Source organism: Gossypium arboreum, chromosome 7 (genome assembly GCF_025698485.1).
Source record: "Gossypium arboreum isolate Shixiya-1 chromosome 7, ASM2569848v2, whole genome shotgun sequence".
Classification (NCBI taxonomy): Eukaryota; Viridiplantae; Streptophyta; class Magnoliopsida; order Malvales; family Malvaceae; genus Gossypium; species Gossypium arboreum.
The window spans coordinates 70,127,504-70,143,135 of NC_069076.1; the positions used below are offsets into that span (position 1 = coordinate 70,127,504).

The following is a 15,632-nucleotide window of genomic DNA, read 5'->3' on the forward strand; positions in this document are numbered from 1 at the left end:
TAAGTAAAATTTTCAATTAAATAATTTTCTCAACCAAATTCTAATTCAGTTAAAATCACGATGACTTTACTGTAAAAGAAAATATGAGAAATTATATTTAATATTTTCACATTCAATGGATTCACTCTGATCAATTAATTTATTTCTATTTTCGAACTTCAATCATTTAATTAATTAATAATTTGAAAAATCATATATTAATTTTTAGGTCATTTCCATTTAGAAAAAAACCACATTCATTTTCAAATGTTTCTCATTTCTCTAATTTTATCATTTCTATCCATTTTTGTTCATTTGATTCAACAGACAATTCATTTCTAGTTTCAACAAGCTAGCAGAATGACCAATTGGGCATATGAGATTAAGGCTCAAACAATTTATAATTAAGTTCCAGGTTTTCTCCTACTAATTATAAATTTATTTAATCACAAAGTCATTCCACTATAGTATTCTGACCGAGCTCTCCCCAATGACATACTACTACAAAAACAACTCGGTCAGTGCTCGTCCAATGACCTTGTCATAAATGTGTTACCATTATAATATATTCTTAGTCTCTTTGGGATAAATCCATTCTCCCAGTATGATCTTATTTTATCTTATGGTAACCATTACATCTTTCTTTATGAAAAGTCAATTATTATCAAATAGTAATCAAGTCATTCATCACAAAGACAAATGACCCATGACCATGTTTACTTTTCATCAACCATGTAAGACAAATGAGAAAATATCATTTACCCGTATCTCGGGCTATGAATTTCACTATTGTGAATGAAGTTACATACTACAAAAGCTGTATACCAATGCACCAACTTTCAGTTCGTTATCTATTTGAACTTTGTCTTTTACTTACACCAAAGTATACGATTCATGCATACATAGTCTGTCATCTACTCAAGATTAAGGTATGCCATGCTATGAACATCACAAGTGAATAAATACATATATGGATTCAAGATCTATTCTTCTTAGGTCTAGTTCGATGTACTATCAATCCAGTCAGTCACATCTATGTCTCTATCTTCTAGGAGTCATTCGCTTCGATGCCCAAGACAAGGCATCTCCCCAATTGGACTTGATAGACGACATATTAGTTTTTCAATTGGTTTGCTCATTTTCAATTAGACTAAGGGAATATTTAGGTTCATCTACTAATATAATCTATCTTTTCGTATTACAATCTGACCACGTAATACTGCTTAGTATTAGTTAAAAATTAGACAACCAATGAACTAATATTTGCTTCTATTTTGCTTTACATGCAAAAGCCATATGAGGAAAATATACAAAGGGTATTAATGTCACTCATGAATAATTTTATTAACCAATCTGTTTAAAAAAATTACAAGTGTACATAGACAAAAATACTACACTTAGGGCACCAAATCCAACAATACATGCATAGTTAGTCACTAACTCAAGATTGAGGTAAGCCACACTATAAACGTCACACGAGAATAAACCAATAAATGGATCTAGGATAAATTTAACTTGGATCATTTCTAATGTATTTTCAGTCCAAACAATCACACCTCTATCTCTATCTTCTGAGAGTCATCCTCTCTGATACTTAAGACAAACCTCCCTAATTGGACTTGATAGATGGCATAATAGTCCCTAAATTGATTTGCTTAACTTTGATTCATCAGACCACGAACCATTTAGATAACCTATTGATATAAGTTGTCTTCTCGCGTTATGATCTAGCCACATAATGCAACTTAATGTTAGTTAAACGTAAGGTAATCAGTGAGCCAATATTTTCTTATGCATCTTTTTGCATGCAAAAACCATTATGGACAAATACAAATGATAACAATGTGAATGGTTGATTTTTTTAAATCTAATTTATTCAAAAAATTACAACTATATATGATAAAATAACAACACTAAAGGAATTAGATCCCAACAATTCAATGGTAAGGGAGATTAAGTGTGAAAAGAATGTGAAGATTGTGATGTGTAAAGATGAGGGGTATTGCATGATGTAATGTGTGAGATCAAATATGCATGAGGCAAGGATGAGAGTGACATAATGTATAAAGTTGGTTGAGAAAAGTTAATTGTAACACCCTGAATTTGGGCCTAGAAGTATTGGGCCTTGAGTGGGGGTCCGTAAGGAGGTTGTATATAGGTATTTAATTGTGCAATGAAATGACACAATTAAATGTCTGCTTTGGTGGTTAATGGCCCTGAGAAGTGTTAGAGAAATTTTGGGTTCAAACTTGGGCTTTAGCAAAAATTTTGGTATTAAGAGAAAAAAAACCTGGATGCTTGGATGAGGGCTTTTAAATTATTGTGTTAAATAAATGACACAAGGAAGCTTGTAGTCTAGTGGTTATGGTGTCATTAAGGTTGTATAAGAGCCTGGGTTCAAGCCTTGGCTCTTACAATTTATTTTATTTTTTTAAGGGAACCTGGACTTTAGCATTTAGACCTTATAATTAATATAAAATATGACACAAAAAGAGCCTGTGGTGAAGTGGCAAGGTGGCGTCATAGAGTTGGCAAGGAGGTCCAGGGTTCGAAACTCATGGCAATTAAAGAGCATTTATTTTGCTAACAAGGGGCGGCAAGAGTTGATGTTGAATTTTAACTCTGATGTTGGAAGGATCCCACACCGGGAAGCTAACATAAGAGTGGATGTGAAGATGGCTTTAAATAGAGAGAACCATGAGAAGAGTAAAGGTACCTTTCTTGGCTGATCCCTTTCGCTTTAAGGCGTGCTCGTTTGGGTTGGGCATCGGCTAAGAGTGCTCAGAGCGCGGATTAACTCCAGTCTCCTATCAAGTGTGTATTTCTCACTACTCTAGCTGTAGGATGGCTACTTTGGGCCGCGATGGGCCAAAAGGGGTCATGTGGGCCCAATCGGCCTACGGGCCCAATTGGATAAGTTGTTTGATTGTGTAGTAAATATTGGACTAGGCTAGGTGAATCTCATATCTGTGGCTAGATTTAGGCTAAAAGGGCCACACGAGCGTGTAGGCCTATTTGGGCTAAGAATGGGCTTTAGGCCCATTCGTATTGTTATCCCTGTTTAAAATAATTTAGTTTACCAAATTACCAAAGTACCCTCGATTTACAGAATTACCGTTTTACCCTCGATTAGCAAAATTACCAAAATACCCCTGGTTTGTAAAATTACCAAAATACCCCTAGTTTATGAAATTACCAAAATACCCCTAATTTGTGAAATTACTAAAATACCCTCGACTTGTAAAATTATCAAAAGACCCTTGGTTTACAAAATTACCAAAATACCCCTGGTTTGTAAAATTACCAAAATACCCTTGGTTTACAAAATTACCAAAATACCCCTGATTTGTGAAATTACTGAAATACCCTCGACTTGTAAAATTACCAAAATACCCTTAGTTTACAAAATTACCAAAATACCCCTAGTTTGTAAAATTACCAAAATACCACTGTAGGGTAGAATTACTAAAATACCCCTGTAGGGTAGAGTTACCGAAATACCCTTGTAGGGTAGAAATACCGAAATACCCCTGTAGGGTAGAATAACCGAAATACCCTTGTAGGGTAGAAATACCAAAATACCCCTGTAGGGTAGAATTACCGAGATACCTTTGTGGGGTAAAATTACCATTTTGCCCCTAGAGTGTTAAATGGCTGTTTTGCCCTTGTGGGCAAGTGACTGACTTGGACTGTGTGGTTGACGGATTTGATTGTGAATATATGTTGGTGATATGAATGACTTGACTGTGATTGTTTGATTCAAATATGGGCATGACATTCTGCATACATGACATGTTGCATGGGTGGGGTTTTATATAAATGGAGGAAGTGCGAAAAGGGCTTTGCCCCAGTTTACCAAAAAGGGCTTTGCCCTAGTTATTAAAAGAGGCTAGGCCTCCAGTTATATGATAAAGCAGCTATGCTGCTAGTGGAGAGTTTGGTTGGGTGGGTTGAGTTATTCCCCACATGGAGGGCTTGGTTGGTACGGGTGGAGAGTAGCGGATAGTGGGTTGAGTAGTCTCCCCAAATGGGCTTGCATACATTCATTGGTATTTCATGTGATAGTGAAATAGGCCTATGGGCCATATCGTTTACAGTAAAAGTTTCGGCCCAGTGATATGATTTATGAAAAGGCTTGACCAAAGATATGTCGAGATCGAATTAGGCTTAGGCCCATACTGCTCATCGTTGAAGGGCTAAGGCCCGATCATCTTCATCTTGAATAGGGCTTTGGCCCGATTGTCTTGACAATCGTGTTATTCATTGTTTGTTTGTTGTTGGGGATTACACATCGAGTTTTCGTAAACTCACCCCGCTTCTAACTGTGCAAGGTAATCCCTAAGCTTAGATGGTTTGGAGCATGAGGACTCGGAGATACCCACACTCTTGCTTCTTTCTTTCTTTTAATTGCAATAAGTAGCCGATTTATTTCTTTATAAGTTTTATCTTATTAATATTATTATTTGGTTTTGGGTTGTAATAAGACCATTTTAATTTTTTTTTCTGGGATTATTTTATTTTATACCCTATATTTTTCGATAACAATATGAGTTAGACCTAGGGCGCGTTTCCAAAATGATAATTATTTTCAAAATAACGCAACGATACAATTAATCGGTTTATCAAAAATATCTACTTAAATGAATTCCAACTCGTTTTTCTCAAAACCTAACCTAGCACCAAAGTGTGGCAATGGTTGTGGGCATGTCTAGGATTGGATCCAATCAAGAGCTTGGTACTTAGCGACCTTCATGGCTCACCTCCTCTGCTTTGGATACCTACCGGTGCATGACTTCCATTCACTTTATTAACTTAGCAAAGACTATCTTTTAAAACACTAATAAGGACGTTGAAAAAGGCATGGGTTTTCTTAAAAACTTCAATGTGACACGTCGGATCCGGCCATAACGTCTGGGCCAGGTTTGGGGTGTTACATTAATGTTGTCTGATGTCGAGGTGAAGCCATGAAATTTTGAAGGGGGCTGAAATTAAATTGTATATTTTTATGATAGTAAAAATGCAATTTTACCATTTTAATATTTTATATCTTTATACTTCTTAAAGGATTAAATCAAAATTTTATTTTTTGGGGGGACAAAATATAATTTTACCATTACAAATTTAAAATTTTAAGGGGCCTAAATGAAAATTTTCCATTTTAGGGGTGAGATTCGCCATTGGTCAAATAGGAGTGCAGGCTCTAGGCACTTGCATAAGGGAAACTTGTCTCATGAAATTAAACATGCCCGAATGTATAAAAATTTCCATATAGTGATAAGAAATTGTGGCCATGATGCTCAGTACTACATTCCAAAAATGTAGAGGCTTTAAACCACATCTCTAACTTGTGATTTATAGAGCTTAGAAGAATACACAATTGAGCCACGACAAACTTGAAAAATTATAATAATTCAAGCAGAAGATGTGCAAAAACTAAGAAACAAAAACGAATTAAGATTACATTAAGTCTCACAAATTTATTGAATCAAACTTTGATAATACTTTGACTAGAAAAGGGAGCTTAGAAAGCCAAAGAGTTGAAAAACACAATAACTATAAAATAACTATAATGTTAGAAAAACAACAAAAGGTTCCTAACTCCTTTTAAAATACCATATTTATTTTTAGTAAATTTACATAAATTAGGTTACAAGAGCTTGCTTGGGGCTGTAAAACTCCTTAAAAACCAAAATACCACCAAAGCTCGGTTAAAACATAGACAAAAACACCAAAGCACTGAAGCTAGTGCAGGGCGTGGGAGTCTCGGCATAGGGTTGCTTGCACTATGATGCTAGAGTGCATGATTGAGGTAGTGTGTTTAGGTTGGGGCACTAAGGCGTCAGGATCACATTAGAGCACTAACGAAGGGCCTTCCCATCGCACGCTGGGGAGCTGTTTTGGGGTCAAGTTACCTGACTTGACAAAGTCACTCGTTTTTTGTTCCAAGATCCGTTCCATTGATTTTAACTCCTCATTTTAGTTTCCAACGGTCTTTAAAATTGAACTTTAAGCTCTCATAGACCTAATCCAAGTTAGAAAACATTCAATTAATCATAAAATATTAAAATCCTATAAAAAGTAAACATAACTAAAGAAAAATCCAAACAACTGCAAATGAGACACTAAATATGCAAAGTAAGCTAAAATACAATAATTTACTTAAAAACCAAACAAAATACTAAGTATAAATGTCTAAAATATATGAAATATGAACACGTAACAAATTCCTAAGAGATAAAACTCTACATCTAGTAAGCAAAAATGACTAACCAACATTAGAAATTGGCAAAAACATTTACGATTAATATTTTACCTAGATTGATATATGGAGAAGATCCTATCAAATAGGTTGGGTTGTTTGTAAGATGATTGGTATCCCTTGAATCGATGTACCATGCATTGTCATCAACTATCTCCCAAGTAGCCACAATAAAATGGGCTTGAAGAAATGGTGCAATGGCAGCAACAAGGATCGAGTTCAAATCAACTGACAAATGAGATAATTGCAAGCCCATTGTAGTTATATGAATGTTATAAAAGCCTCAAGTCTATAACATAGTGATTAGCAAACATTTGCGCTAAGGATCTTTAAATTCCATAGTAAGATTGATCGAAGTGGTAATAAAATTTGTTAACTATGTGATCTATATGACCATATACTTTACATTGCGCCCTTGAACCACTTAAACATGTACAACATTACCTCTAAAACATTGACAAGACGGCCTAGAAGGTCTAGTTGGCATTTGAAATGTTAACTCATAAGATGGCTACTGACTCTGCCCTTGGTTGGTTGGTTGCTAAAGTGAGACTTGTTGAACTACCATATTAACCAACATAAGCACCTTTTTAAGCATATCTCTCTAACGAGCCTTAGAGTTGAGCAACATTCTACACACTTTTTCTAGATTATAGGGTTTTTGTCTTAACATTATCATTACAATAACAAATTCATACCCTGATAGGAGTCCTGACAGTATGGTTGAAATGTGCATTGTCTCACACACGAGGTGTCCATAACTTTTTAAATTGTCATAAATCAATTATACTTCAGCCAAGTATTCTAACACGGATTGCTCTCTTTTCCTTACAACTTTAATCATGCAATGAATGTGCACTACTCATGTATGAGAGGACAATAAAACATTTGCTCTAACTTATTCTAGATTTCTCAAGAAGTACATTGAATCAAAGTAGTTAAAAGTGTAGGGCTAATAGATGCAGTAAGCCATGATGTTAAATCACTATCTTGTTGCCTAAAGATAACATACTTTGCATTCTCATTTTTCCCATTTTCCCTATTTTCATTAGTTACAAACTCTTCAACAAGAAAAGATCCATCTACTTATTTATGCGAAGAATGACTTACAACAACAAAATAAACTTGTTAACGACATAATAAATAATTAGTTTCATCCAAGCGTATAGTTTTTTTTTGAGACGATTTGACTTGCACAAGTAGAGGTTTGAGAAACAATATTACTCAATTCATTTGTAGAAACAGAGGTTGATGTAACTATGGTGTTTCCAATGAGAGAGAACATAGAATCTGACAAACTTTAAGATTGCAACAACTTTATTTTTGAATATGAAAACTTAAGCACTAGTATTAAGTTTTGCTCATCGATGCATATATCAACATAAACCAATGCAAAAGAAGAGAATAACACCAACTCTAATACCATGATTGCATAAGGGATAACCACAAATCATTGAGAATAAATGAAAGTAAGAAAAAAAAGAAAAGAAAATATGTTTTTGGACAAACTACTTTTGTATTTCCAAGATGATTAAATAGGAAATACATTGAGGTATTTAAAGTTGAGGCTTACACTTGATAACTTCTATAACAAATAAACTGCTATGAACAAATATATATAACTAATTAGATAACTACAATAGTAAACTAAACCACGATTGACTAGTTATGACTTAAATACTCTAATAAGTTATCGATTGAAATGAAATTTACATACGTGAAAAATATGATTATATGATTAAATTTACTAATCAAATTATTAAAAATAAAATAAAGTAATTTTAAACTAGTATAAATTGATGTCTTATATATAATATGAGATATCAAAATCTAGATAGTCACAACCCTATTAAGGGCCAAAATGTTAGGTATGATATGATGATAATTTGAATTAAACATGTAAAAGGACATTAGAGTGTTTTGTTTCATTCGATGGATGCATATAAAACATCAAATATAGTGAATAAAGGGTTTTAAAAAATAAAATACTTGCACCAAAATTTAACCTTTTCGCAGATATTGGTGATCAAAAGACAGGTAATGATCATATTGAGCTACTTGTAGCATGAGTTTGCTATCTAAATTATCAGCATGATTAATGTTGTGTTGATTTTACTAGCTAGGTCATATCAATAGATTTATTAACAAATATTTTTATATTATATGTAGAATACAATCAAATTTATACTATTTTGTTACTATATACACGTGAGATACATTCAAAAAATATATTTGAACAATCTTCAACCTGATCCCACTTTTGATTTGATAAGATCCTCACTAAAGATTTTTAGTAACTTCAAATCATTTGCATATATGCTTTCCAACATGAGACATGTACTTCAACATGGTAACAAGAATAATAATAACAACAATAATATTATTATTAATATATTATTAATATCAATATTAATAATAATATTACTATTCTTCTTCTTCTTATTATTATAACTACACATATAACTACCGGTAAGCTTGATAATGTGCATCTTTATCGTATTTTTATTATTTTTATGTTATAATGGCTTTTAAAATGTAATAAATTTATGCTCTAAGTCTCTATACTTATTAGATATTTGAAATTTAGCCTCTATTTGGTTTAAGAGAAAAAAAGTAATTTTCGTTTAATTTCTTCAAAATGAATAGGAAAAACTAAAGAAAATGTTTGTAGAAAATTTTAAAATAATTTTTAAAAATAAAAGTATGCGAAAATTAGAAAAGAAAAGTTGTTTTCGCTTCTTCTTCTTCTTTCTTTCTTTCTTTCTTTTCTTTTTTTTTTTTTTCAAAATTAAATCAACGATTTTTAAATTTGATGAATTAACACTTATTCAAATTCATATAAGGAGAAAGTATTTTCTTTCAACTATTTTTAAATATCAAATCTCTAATTTTGGTTCGAATCCGTATAAGTGTAGGAATTATTTATTTTGTTTCTCATTTTCTATTATGAGAAAAAAGTCCTAAAGCATTTTATATTTTGATTATTGAAAACAAATTTTTATTTCAAATAATCAAACTTATTTTTAATTCCAAAAATTTAGTCTATATTATTTTGGCTTGATTACAAACATAGATGCAGAATCAAAATCTTACGACCACATATTTAATATTTTTATTTGTTTTTTGAACTTCCACACGTACGAAATAAAGAAATAAATGAAGTGGAGTGATTAAAATTTGCAGTATAATTGAAAATTTACATATTTTGACATGTTAATGGATTATTTTAATTATTTTCTTATGGTTGCATATGGTCGTGTTGTTTCTAAAACTAAGATTTGATATATGCATGGCACCAAAAAATATAAATAAATAATATCATATCAATCTTGTTGATTAGTGAGATTGTGGTGCTGATGATTGATATAGATTGCAGAGAGAAGATAAATGAATAAAGAATACAAAAGAAAATTCTATGGAAAGGACCTCATACCACAAAGTTGGTGGAATGTAATCCAATCTCGATCTTTTTTGGGCAAATGTCAACAAAATATAGCCCATATTAATATAGCTAGCCCCTTGCCCAGTTGCCCTCCCTCGATTTGACATCAATTTTCCCAAATTAGCTCACTATCCTAACCCATCCCTTTCACGTGCAGCGATCGAAGCTTTTTGGCTCTTATGCTTCATTCTCGGTGGAACGAATTCAATTTGTACTACCGTTTATTATTTTGTTGTTTTTAAACTTGTAGAAGCCAATAAAATCCTATACTTTTTACCTACAATAATTAATCATGGTCTAATGATGCCTACATGCAAAGTAGAAAGTGCATCTGCCTGTGCAATTATTTCTTTTGTCCGTACAATATTATAACTACGCAATCGAAGTTCTATGTGATCTGCCCTTGCAACTAATCCCACACACATGTGGTTGGATTTAGTGAGGCGAAATATAATCCAAGTATAGCAATTTTTGGATTATATTTGATCTTTTACCAAAAATATTATTAGCCCTTATACAACATTAAATGAAGGAGTAAAATAGTTTCCTCTTCAAGTTTTGCTGTTAATTGTTTAGTTTTGTTTTTTTTATATATAAGCCTTGATAATAAATTTAAATTTCAATTTGATTCTTATCTTTTCTTTTATTTAAAGTAAATTAATAATTAATTTTTCATCACTAATATGATAATATTTGTCTAAAATAATTTAAATTTTGTAAAAGAAATAAAAGAAAACATAAATAAGAGTATAATTCCAAAATTATGAAATCTCTTCAAACTTTTAAACTGTAAAAATTCAAAAAACTGTAAAAGTATTTCAAAATTTTGATAAAAATTCTTTTTTTAAAAAAAATAGAAATGCAAAAGAACTTTAGTTTTTAAAATTTTAATTTTTTAAATTCCAAAACTATTAAAAATTAAAAATCTTCAAAAGAAAGACTTTTCTGCTACTATCAATAATTTATAGAGTTAATTTTACATTAAAATAGAGATCAAGAATTTTTTATTAATAAAAGACACCAAACTAGTTGCCCTTGGCATCACCTTTGTTGAATAAAGTTTAAAGATTTAGAACGCGATAGATAAGATGCAAAATTCTGGTAATGGTTCGGCTTGAGATCCGTGTGATGTTGGTGATCGGAATACCAAGAAAGTACGTTTCATGGAAGTTGTTGATGAAGAGACTAATATGGTTGTTGATTCTAAACAACAGCCGATGGTGTCTTTTAAAGACAAACTTTTGGGGGGAAAAGTGACCACCTCCGATGGAAATCTTGCTGTGATCTAGAAATTCTAGATGGGGATGCCAATGGTTAATGGCATTTTAGCAATTGCTTTTTCGAAGTGCATCAAAGATATATTGTTTAAGGAAATGGAATCGACGGTTATTCTTAAGTTGCTAGGGCGCAATATTGGTTATAACGTGCTATAACCGTAAACTAAATCTCTGGAAACTTGCAAAATCTTTTCATCTAATGGACATCACTAATGGTTATTTTTTTGTTAAATTTCAGGACATGAAGGATTATAACAAAGTCTTAACTCAAGGTCCTTGGATAATTTTTGGGCAATACCTCACTGTATAACCTTGGACGAAATCGTTCAATCCAGCACAGCCTTACCCTAGTGTGGTGTTGGCGTGGATTTGTCTACCGGGACTCCTGGGTTTTATGTACAAAAGACAAATCATTGAAGCTATTGGGAGTTTAATCGGGAAAGTTGTAAAATTGGACTTTCAAACTAACAATAGCACCTGGGGGCGATTTTCCTGTTTGGCCGTGTTCGTCAACCTCGACCGACCACTCATCTCTAAGGTCTTGGTGGATGGGGAAGTTCAACGGGTTGAATACGAATCTCTTCCGACGGTCTTAACTATGGGAAATATGGGCATGTAAAAGAGCTGTGTCTGTCGGTGGGAGTTGACGCAGTTTTAGAGAGGCCAGAGGCAGTCTTGGAAAGAACGGAGGCTGACGCAGTGGTAGCATCTGATGAAGTTGCCGGAGAGGATGGGGATCACATGATTCTCGAGTTAATGAGGCTGCAAAAATAGGAAAGGACCCGTTGGGATCTCAATTCTCGCCGTTAATCAGGGGAGAGGTCTCAGGCGGTGGCCTTGCTGCAGCTGATGGGGGGTTTGAGAAAGGGAAAGAAGGGAGTCAAGCGGATATGGGGGTATTTCTAAAGAAGATAGTAATTTAATTCAAAGGGGTTTGGGCCATTTAAAGGTGGCAGACTGTGAAGCTAGAATGGATTCGGCTTTAATCAGGCCGGCTTTGGACTCAAGGTCAAGTGGCCCGATGGATTCTGAAACAAGTCAGATTAAGGGATATAGTGGGCCAAGTCAATGGGAAAGAGGCGTGTGGAGTCTAATGATTTATTTCAAAAGAACAAGGACCGAATGAATAATTTTTTTAACTCTATTTCTTTTGCACCGTCTGCAGGATTAGAAAATTTAAAGGAGGGAGCGGCGCAAGCTTGTGGGCTATCGAATGCCTTACTTGGAGGACCAAGTGAGGAACGTGCTGAGCAGAAGGGTCCTTTAATGTCTAATGGGTTAATCCTCAATGGTTTGGATAACATAACTTCAAATGGTAAAAATATTATTTTAAATAATCAGTATGCAGGTGGATTTTCTTCTAATATTTTATCTGAGCAGGAAATTGAGAAGGAATATTCGGGTCCTTCAGGTCTTTTGGAGAAAGATTTGGTTCTTAATAACCCCATATTCAAAGGATCCAATGAATCTGTGGTCAAATTAGACGCAAATTTTTTAGATCCAAAACATCATTCAGCTGTCATTATTGTGAATAAAACGCATAAAGGTAACAAGAAAAATATTTTAGTTAGTGCTAATAAATTTTTTTCTGTTTCCAGAGGGCATGGATTTGAGATTAAAGTTAGTAACAATTGTGGTGGAGCCTGCCTCAATCGTTCATTGAAGGAAAAATGAGGTAGATTGAAAAATGTTGGAATTGCTCGAATTCCATTGTCAGATGCTATAAGTTCTATGGTTAATCTTGTTAATTCGCAAGTTGGGCCCGGATTGGATGTGATTGGAGGTTGTGCTGAAGGACAGACTGGTGACTTTCGATCCTCTTCTGCATGATTTGGCGATAATTTTTACTTTTTTTTATAAAAAATTTAATATGAATTTTACTATTTTTTGTTGGAATTGTCAAGGTTGTGCCAGTTTGAAATTCCCTCATATTTTTTGGGAATATAATAGAGAGCATAGGCCTAATTTGGTGGACATTTTAGAAACGAGGGTAAATGGGCCCAAAGCTGATTCTATTATTGCTAAGCTTGGTTTTGATTTTTTGCATCGAGTGGAGGCTGTGGGTTTCTCGGAGGGTATTTAGATAGGTTGGAAGGACTCCATTTCTGTTGATATCTTGGGTAACCATTCCTAATTTATTCTACTTAGAATTTCTGGTAAGTTTTATCGACAACTGATTTTGGTCACTTTTGTTTACGACAGTCCTAATGGTCAAAAGTGGAAGCAGTTACGGGATGCTCTGAAATATACTGTGCCGAGGGATGGGTCTCCGTGGTTAGCGATTGGTGATTTCAACGCTATTCTTGCTTCGTGCGAAAAAAGAGGTGGACGGGTGATAAACGCCAAATTATACATATCTACACCTCAAATACTTAGCATATTTATGGATGTTTATTACTAAATTTGTGGATTTTGGTGCTTTTAATTCGGTTATTTCATGTTTTGTACTCAGGAAAGCACCAAGAGTCTAAAGGAGCAAAAACAAGCTAAAAAGGGATAAAAAGGGACCAAATCGAAAAGATGACACACCCTAAGCCTTGCCACACAGGCATCTCACACGCCCGTGGCCTTCAGGGGTGTCGACCAAGGTTTTCATGATTCACACAGCCTGGTCATTGAGCCCATATGGCCGTGTGCAATTTAACGGATCGAACACGGCTTGGTAATCATGTTACACGGCCGTGGCACACGGGCGTGTCCCTTTTTCAAAGAGTCGTATTTTACATGGAAAAAAGGTACTTAGGGAGGAAGAAAGCCAATCCAAAGCCTATATAAACACCCTAAGTGTGACCTAGAAGGAGGTCGCTCTTTCCAGAACTTTTTCTGGAATACAGTACCACACGCCGGGAATTACTTGAAGGAAGCTAGACGATTCATCTCAAAAGCCGGAGCTACTCCAAGACTGAATATCTCTCTGAATTCCTTCAAGGGTTTTAGAGTTTTCTTTATGTTTTGTTATTTTCATACTTTTGAGATGTACTCTTATTTTATTATGAACTAAACCCCTTAGATACCTAAGGGGGATAAAACCTATGATGGATCTTGTTATTATTATTTGAACTGTATGGTAAATACTTGATTTGTTCTTAATTATGTGTTCTTAATGCTTGAGTTAATATTCTGGGTATTAATTCATGACTTGATGTGCTTTTGCAGAGGAGGAATAGACCTTGCCTAAGAGTAGATTTGGCATAATTAAGCGGAGTTGATCGAACGCCTAGAAATAGGGTTACGAGATTTTTTCGGATTAGGGTGAAACCTAATAAAGGAATCCATAGGTCGAGTTAATGCAACCCTAGAGTGTTAGTTAGAGAAAAGTCTTGGTTATTCAATCTAGGGATTAGACGTTATTAGTCTTGAATAGGGATAAAAACTTAACTTACGGATCTCTACGGAACAAGTCAAGTGAATAAATCGTCTGGTTCAAAGTCAAATAACAAGTGAAATCTAGGTGGATTCCTCCTTGGGTGTCGTCTTTATCAATTGCTTTTTTTCAAGTCTTTTTCCAAATTTTCTCTTTGCTTTAATTAAATCCGTTAATTAGTTTAAATAATTAGTTTAAATAATTAGTTTAATAAACAAACCTTTTTATCCTTAGGCTAGATAATAAAAAAGATAGTTATTACTAGTACTTTTGGTTCCCTTGGATACGATATCCCGGTCTTGCCATTACTATACTATTGTTCGATAGATGCGCTTGCCTTTTCGTCGTGATAATAGTTAGTCTAGGTTTGATCTTCATTATAAATATTTATTACTTGTTACGAATCACGCGAACAATTTTTTGGCGCCGTTGCCGGGGAGCTGAAATATTAGGAACACTAAATTTTTATTACGTTAGCCATTTTTTTTTGCAATTTTATTTTATTGTTTATTAATTTACTTTTTCTCTCTATTGGCAGGTTTTTTATAGTTTATGACTAGAAGAAACCAGTCAGGACCATTACTCTTTGACAAAGAAATCGATCGTACAATTCGCAAAAATCAAAGAGAAATAAGGCGTAGTTTACGTACACGGAGAACGAGCGAGAAGACGATACTCAAACCCCAACCGAATAGATGGCTGAAAACCCAGGCGATCAGCTGCCTCCTGTAATTGCAGATAATCAAAATCCTGCTCCATGTACTAATGTATGATTATGCTAAACCTTCTTTAACAGGAACTGAGTCTAGTATAGTTAGACCTACTATTGTTGCGAATAATTTCGAACTAAAACCTAACACAATTCAGATGATACAGCAGTTTGTTCAGTTTGATGGTTTGTAGGATGAGGATCCCAACACGCATTTGACGAATTTTCTTGAATTTTGAAATACATTCAAAATTAATGACGTTTCTGATGATGCCATTCGTCTTCAGTTATTTCCCTTTTCACTGAACAGTGGTTGAACTCGTTACCACGAGGGTCTTTCACTACTTGGGAAAAAATGACAGAGAAATTTTTATTAAAATATTTTCCGCCGGCTAAATCGGCTACATTACGTAATGATATCTCTTCTTTTGTGTAGATGGATTTAGAAACACTTTACGATGCATGAGAGAGATACAATGACTTATTGACAAGGTGCCCTTACCATGGGTTACCGCTTTGGCTGCAAGTTCAAATGTTCTACAATGGTGTGAATCCGTCTACAAGACAAATGATTGACGCAGCTGCTGGCGGAACCATAAACA

At 34.0% G+C, this 15,632-nt stretch overlaps 1 long non-coding RNA gene and 1 other non-coding gene across 2 annotated transcripts; both read right to left on the reverse strand.

The window, feature by feature from the left end:
• Positions 1–11,146: 11,146 nt before the first annotated feature.
• Positions 11,147–11,902, reverse strand: LOC128295512 (uncharacterized). The gene is made up of 2 exons (XR_008285990.1): positions 11,435–11,902; positions 11,147–11,342 (listed from the first exon to the last, which is right to left on the reverse strand). It is a non-coding gene; the product is annotated as an uncharacterized LOC128295512 (long non-coding RNA).
• Positions 11,903–15,432: 3,530 nt separating this feature from the next.
• Positions 15,433–15,540, reverse strand: LOC128295729 (small nucleolar RNA R71). Its single transcript, XR_008286288.1, has one exon. It is a non-coding gene; the product is annotated as a small nucleolar RNA R71 (small nucleolar RNA).
• Between the last annotated feature and the right edge of the window lie 92 nt (positions 15,541–15,632).